Below are 7,084 nucleotides of genomic sequence, written 5' to 3'. Positions count from 1 at the left end.
TTCTTTTTGTGGGCCATCATTTTCATTTCTCTTGGGTAAATACCTAAGAATGGAGTTGCTGGGTAGGTGTGTCTTTAACATGATAAACCATCATGTTTTCCAAAGTGGCTGCACACATCGGACCCTTCCACACCAGAGCATGAGAATTACAGGTGCTCCACTCAGGATGATCATTAAAAATGCAAATCAGATCATTCATCTGAACAAAAGCTTTCAATGACCTAATGACCCCATCAGACATTTGATCATATTAAGGAATTATTGTTAATTTTTTAAACGTGAAAATGATCTTCTGCTTAGACTTAAAAGAAGTCCTCATCTTTTAGAGATCCATATGAAAATATCTGTGGATGAAATGATGTGTCAGGGAGGTGGCAGGGAGGGATGCAGATGAAACAAGATGACCCTGAGTAGTTCCTTACAGAGGCTGGGGGATTGGGACCTGGGGGATGCATCACACTGTTGTCTTTTCGCTTGAGTATCGTAAAATTTTCCCTGGAAAGACTTTTTTTTTTTAATCCTCCACTGGTTCCCCATCCATCTCAGAGAAAAGCCGAGGTCCTTACAAGCCCCCTTGCCTCTTGGCCTGCACCTCCTGTTACTCCCCACCCCCCCACCCCCCTGCCCTGCAGGCCCCTTCTGCTTCTTGCACCTGCCAGGCACCCTCCTGCAGTGGCTCTTCCCTGGGCTGACACACCCTTTCCACATAGCACGTGGCTAATTTGCCTTCGTATCTTGGCTCAAATGTCACTTTCTCAGTGAGGCCCACACCCTGACTAACTTGCTTAAAACTGCAAACTTACCCACACACACACTCACTTTTACTTCCCTGTATTAGTCAGGTTCTCTAGGGAAACAGAACCAACAGGCGATATCTGTAAATATTATGAGATTTTGCACAGGTCCAAATTCCATAGGGTAGTCTACAAGCCAGAGACTCCAATGAAGTTTTGCCATGAATTCCCCCAGAGAAGTTGTCTGTCTGAAGTAGAGATGGAAATTCTCTCTTCTGACTGCTGAAATCAACACTTCTCCTTTTAAGGCCTTCAACTAATTGGATGAGACCTCTCATTGAGGATGGCAATCTCCTCAATTGATTTTAAGGAGAGAGTGTGCATAGAAAATTCTCTAGGCTAAGTTACTGTGAAATGTCGTCAGCCATAGATGCAATCAACTCAGTGATGATTTAAGTCCATGAAATGTCCTCACAGGAACAATTAGACCAGTGTTTGCTTGACCAAACAACTGGGCGCCATTAGCTGGCCAAGTTGACACGAGCCTGACCATCACAGTCCACCCTTGTCAACTTGGCAGCCATACACATCATCTTTAACCATACTTAATCGCTAAGTGAAAACAATAACAGACATATTTTTCACCTGTAATTCTCAACTGTCCTGCATACACCCAGAAATGCACTAAATCTCTCCAGAATAGGGTACAAGCCCTTGGGTAATATTCACCCTTAAACTTGATACCCTATAATTTAAATATTAAAACATAAAACTAATACAATTTATGTCATATGATAAGGGGGTAGGATAGGGGAGAAAACAAAGATATGTTCTTTATGTACATATAAAAACATACTCATAACAAAGCAAGGAGGAATTATTCAGAACCGTTTCAGTGCTCATTTCCCTAACTAGTCACATGGTTGTAATTCGAATTTATCACTACCTTCTCCCACTACCCCTTCCATGTGCCCATTACCTGCAGCAAGCACCTCAGCTGGCTGTGGTTCTCTGCCTGGTGAGATTACCCAAACCTTCATTCCTGAAGTTTCTGGGCCATTGTTAGTCCTGCATGAATTGGGTTGTTACAATTTTCCATTGGTTTTATTTTTTTATTTTTTTATTTTTTAAATTTCTCTCCCCTTCCCCACCATTGCTGGGCAGGCTGAACTTTCTTTCGCACTGGGTGGCTCTCCTTACGGGGCGCACTCCTTGAGCGTGGGGCTCCCCTACGCGGGGGACACCCCTGCGTGGCAGGGCACTCCTTGCGCGCATCAGCGCTGCGCATGGCCAGCTCCACACGGGTCAAGGAGGCCCGGGGTTTGAACCGCGGACCTCCCATGTGGTAGATGGACGCCCTAACCACTGGGCCAAGTCCGCCGCCCTCCATTGGTTTTAATCACAGGGCATGGTAGTACTAAGAGGAGCCCTAAGGCAGGGATTTTTCATCTTATTTTGTTCCACAGACACCTTTGCCAGTGAGGTGAAAACCACAGACCCCTTACTAAGTCCACACTATCCTGTGTATTATTTAATAAATATATCACACCTGCTCCAGTACATCCTCCACAAGAATAATATTTTTTGAATTTGTAATTCAAGCCCTGAAATCTTTCCTTGAACCCCGGTTAAGAACCTCTGCCTTAAGGGATCTCCTGTATTCCAGACAAACTCTTCTTTACCTCCATTGTATAGTTGCAGTCCTAGTTTATCTTGATAGTTAGGATCAATCATCCCATTCAGTACAGTAATTCCCTTCTTTGCCTGTTGATTCAGAGGCATGAGGAGCCGAAAATGGCCAGGTGGAAGTGGATTTGGCTCACTTGATAGAGCATCCACCTACCACATGGGAGGTTCAGGGTTCAAACCCAGGGCCTCCTGGCCCACGTGGAGCTGGCCCATGCACAGTGCTGATGCGCACAAGGAGTACCATGCCATGCAGGGGTGTCCCTTGCATAGGGAAGCCCCACACGCAAGGAGTGCACCTCACAAGGAGAGCCACCCCACGCAAAAAAAAGTGCAGCCTGCCCAGGCGTGGCACCATCACACGGAGAGCTGACGCAACAAGATGATGCAACAAAAAGAGACGCAGTTTCCCAGTGCCACTGACAAGAATACAAGTGGACACAGAAGAACACACAGTGAATGGACAAAGAGGGAAGACGACTGGGGGGGTGAGAAATAAATAAAATAAATCTTAAAAATATATATATATTTCTGGGACAGGAAGCAAAAATTTCCTGGTGGATCACTAGGAGTAGTAGTGAGTGGTGCCACTCCCATCTCCACTCCTTGATTTCTGGACCCGTGAATCCTGGCTATGGGACAAGCAGCACATAGAGAAGATGCTGATTTAGAGCATACACAGCCTCCTGGAGAACATTGCCCCAGCCCTGCAAGTTATTGCAACCTAGTTGGTGCCATAATTGAGTCTTCAAAGGCCATTCCACCATTCTACCAATCCAGCTGCTTCAGGACGATGGGTAACCTGGTAAGACCAGTGAATTCCGTGGGCATGTGCCCATTCCCATACATCATTTGTTGTGAAGTGATCAGAAGCAATGCTCTGTGGAATCCCATGATGGTGAAGAAGGCATTCTTCAAGTCCAAGGATGGTAGTTTTGGCAGAAGCATTGCATGCAGGGAAGGCAGAGTATTTGTCTATTCCAGTTAGAACAAATCTCTGCCCCTACCATCATGGAGTTGGCCCAGTGTAATCAACCTGATACCAGGTAGCAGACTGATCACCTCAGGGGCACTGAGTATGGGACTCTGTTGCTGACAGATTGGACACTCAGCAGTGACTATAGCCAGCTCGGCTTTGGTGAGTGGGAGCCCATGTTACTGAGCCCATGCATAACCTCCATCCCTACCACCATGACAACTTTGTTCGTGAGCCCATTGGGCAGTGACAGGAGTGGCTGGGGAAAGAGGCTGACTGGTACCCACAAGAGCAGGTCATCTTATCTACCTGATTATTAAAATCTTCCTCTGCTGAAGTCACCTTCTGATGAGCGTTCACATGGGGCACAAACAGCTTCATGTTTTTTGCTGACTCTGAAAGGTCTCTCCAAATGCCTCTTCCCCAGACATCTTTGTCACCAATTTTCCAATCATGTTCCTTCCAAGTCCCTGACCATACAGCCAAACAATTGGTGACAGCCCATGAATGAGTGTACAAATGCACCTGCAGCCATTTCTCCTTCCAAGCAAATTGAGCAACCAGGTACCCTGCTCAAAGTGCTGACACTGGCAGGATTTTCCCTCACTACTATCCTTCAGGGACATACCAGAAAGGGGCTGCAGGGCTGCAGCTGTCCACTTTCTGGTGGAACCTGCATATCCTGCAGAACCATCTATAAACCAGGCCCAAGCTTTCTCTTCCTGATTGTAAGGAACTTCCCAAAAGGCCATAGCTTCGGGCTGGGAAAGAGAAGGTAACATGGCAGGAAAGAGAAGGTGGCCATGGGCATTTGGGCTACTTCCTCATGTAACTTACTTGTGCCTTCAGGACCCCCTTGAGCCCTACCTCTTATATCCCACTTCCACTTTATTATAGAGTGCTGCTGCACACATCCAACTTAATGGTTTGACAGGTCAGACAACACTCAGTTCATGACAGGCAACTCAGGTCTCATGGTAACTTGGTGACCCATGGTTAAGCATTGAATCTCTACTAAGGCCCAGTAGCAGGCCAAATTTTGTTTTTCAAAAGGAGAGCAGTTATCTGCAGAGGATGGCAGAGCTTTGCTCCAAAGTCCTAAGGGTCGGGATTGTGACTCTCCTGTAATCTATTTGTCACTGACACTTCCAGCACCATTGGATCTGCTAGATCATATGGCCCAAATGGCAGAGCAGCTCGCCCATCAGGCTGGACCTGTTGCAGAGCCTCCTCTTGTTCCAGGCCCCACTCAAAACTAGTAGCTTTTCTGGTCACTTAGTAAATGGGCCAGAGCAGCACACCCAAATGAGGATTATGTTGTCTCCAAAGTCCAAAAAGGCCAACTAGGCATTGTGCCACTTTTTGGGTTGTATGAGGGACCAGATGGAACAACTTATCCTTCACTTTAGAAGAGATATCTCAGCATGCCCTTCACCACTGGACACCTAGAAATTTCACCTAGGTGGAAGCCCCCTATATTTTTGTCGGGTTTATCGCCCATCCTCTGACATGCAAATACCTTACCAATGAGTCTAGAGTAGTTGCTACCTCTTGCTCACTAGGTCCAATCAACATAATATCATCAATATAATGGATGAGTGTGATGTCTTGTGGGAAGGAGAGATCCCTGCAGACTATATTATGACTTAAGGCTGGACAGTTGATAGACCCCTGAGGTAGGACAGTGAAAGTATATTGCTAGTCTTGCCAGCTGAAAGCAAACTGGTGGTGCTTACTAATAGCAGTTGAGAAAAAAAGCATTTGCCAGATGAATAGCTGCATACTGGTAGCAGGCAATATGTTGATTTGCTCAAGCAATGATCATCTGGAATTGCAGCTACAGTTGGAGTCACCACCTGGTTCAAGCTATGATAATCTACTGTCATCTTCCAAAATCCATCTGTTTTCTGCATAGGCCAAGTAGGAGAGTTGAATGGGAATATTGGGGATCACCAGCCCTATATCCTTCAAGTCCTTCATGGTGGCTCTGATCTCTGTAATCCCTTGAGGAATCTGGTATTGCTTTTGATTTATTATTTTGCTAGTTAGGGGCAGTTCTAGTGGCTTCCACTTGGCCTTTCCTACTATAATTTCCCTTACTCCACTCGTCAGTGAACCATTGTGGGGTTTCTGCCAGTTGCTGAGTATGTCAATTCCAATTATGCATTCCAGAACAGGGGAAAAAAACTACAGAATGGGTCTGGGGACCCACTAGACCCACTTTGAGATAGACCTGAGCTAAAACTCCATCAGTCACCTGACCTCCATAAGCCCCTACTCTGGTGGCCCAAAGTGATGTTTTGGGTCTTCTGGAATTAACGTCACTTCTGAGCCAGTGTCTAATCATCCCTGAAATGTCTGATCATTTCCTTTTCCCCAATACACAGTTACCCTTGTAAAAGGCCATAGGTCCCTTTGGGGAAGGCTGAGAGGTAGATTAGCAGTATAAATTTCTGGCAGTATAACAGGATCCTTCCCCAAGGGAACCCATTCTTCCCCTCATTCGGTGTGCTCTGGGTTTGTAAACTGTCTCAAGTCTCAAGTCTGGCAATTGATTAAGAGGCTTTGAGTCTGTTTCTGTAATTCAAGGTAGACTCTTATTCAATTGACCTAGAACTCATCTGCCTATACAGATCAATAGAAATTTAGTAGAGTGCCCATCTATTTCACCTCTAGGTACCCCACAACCTATTAGCCAACACTATAGGTCTCTGCAACTCAGACTATTTTGATTGATGCTTTCAGTCTGCTGTTTATTATGGGAGCACTGCCCACCTTGTCTTTGGTGATTGAGTGCTGCCACTTGGCTTCTGCCAACCAGGGATCCAGTCATCTCCATGGTGTTCAAAGATCCCAGTTCAATGACAGCAGTTCCCAAGGCAATATCTGACCTACAGAGAAGAGCAACCACCAAGGTCTCTAAGGAAGATGGAGTTATTCCTCACAGTCCTGGTGAAACATATATCCTCTGGACTTTCCTGGGGTGGGTGAGCAGGTCTTACATGATACATCCTATCTAGTATTCCAATTTCTCTGAATCTTTGGATTCCCTCATCTACAGTATACTAGGATAGTTCTAGCATTCAGCCCCAGGTAATGTCTGCCATCTTTTGGTCCGTGTTTCAGCCAGCTACCCAAAGCTACCCAAAGCTGAAAGAGCCCTTTCTAACCCCTCAAGCTACAACAGTGAATCCAGAATCTCTGTTTCGTCACTAAGACTTAGTGGGTCCATATCAATAAATTCAGCCTGATGCAGCTTTGTATTCCTTCCACCGCTATCCCACACCCTTAATATCCATTCCCACACATATTCTCTTGAGTTCTATCTATATAAGTTGGAAAACTCATGCAGTTCTTTTGGAGTACAGTGTACTTCCTCGTGGTTCACACTTTGTACTTCACCCTTTGGGGCATGTTGGGACTTTAGTCTAGTGATAGGTCCGAAAGAAAAGAGGGGTGGTGGAGGTGGGCAACAAGAAGGATTAGAAGTGTCTTGCAAGCTGTAGCAGTTTGATATAATTATGAATTCCAAAAACAGATATTGGATTATGTTTGTAATCTGGTCTATTACTGGGTACGATTGAGTTCTGATTAAGGCTTTGATTGGGCCACATCATTAGGGCATTGAGGTCCCACCCCTTGGTGGCTGGGGACTCACAGATAAAAGTCATGGCAAAGGACAGAGATG

This window comes from Dasypus novemcinctus, chromosome 7 (assembly GCF_030445035.2).
Source record: "Dasypus novemcinctus isolate mDasNov1 chromosome 7, mDasNov1.1.hap2, whole genome shotgun sequence".
In the NCBI taxonomy this organism is placed as follows: Eukaryota; Metazoa; Chordata; class Mammalia; order Cingulata; family Dasypodidae; genus Dasypus; species Dasypus novemcinctus.
Note: the sequence above shows the minus strand (reverse complement) of the source record.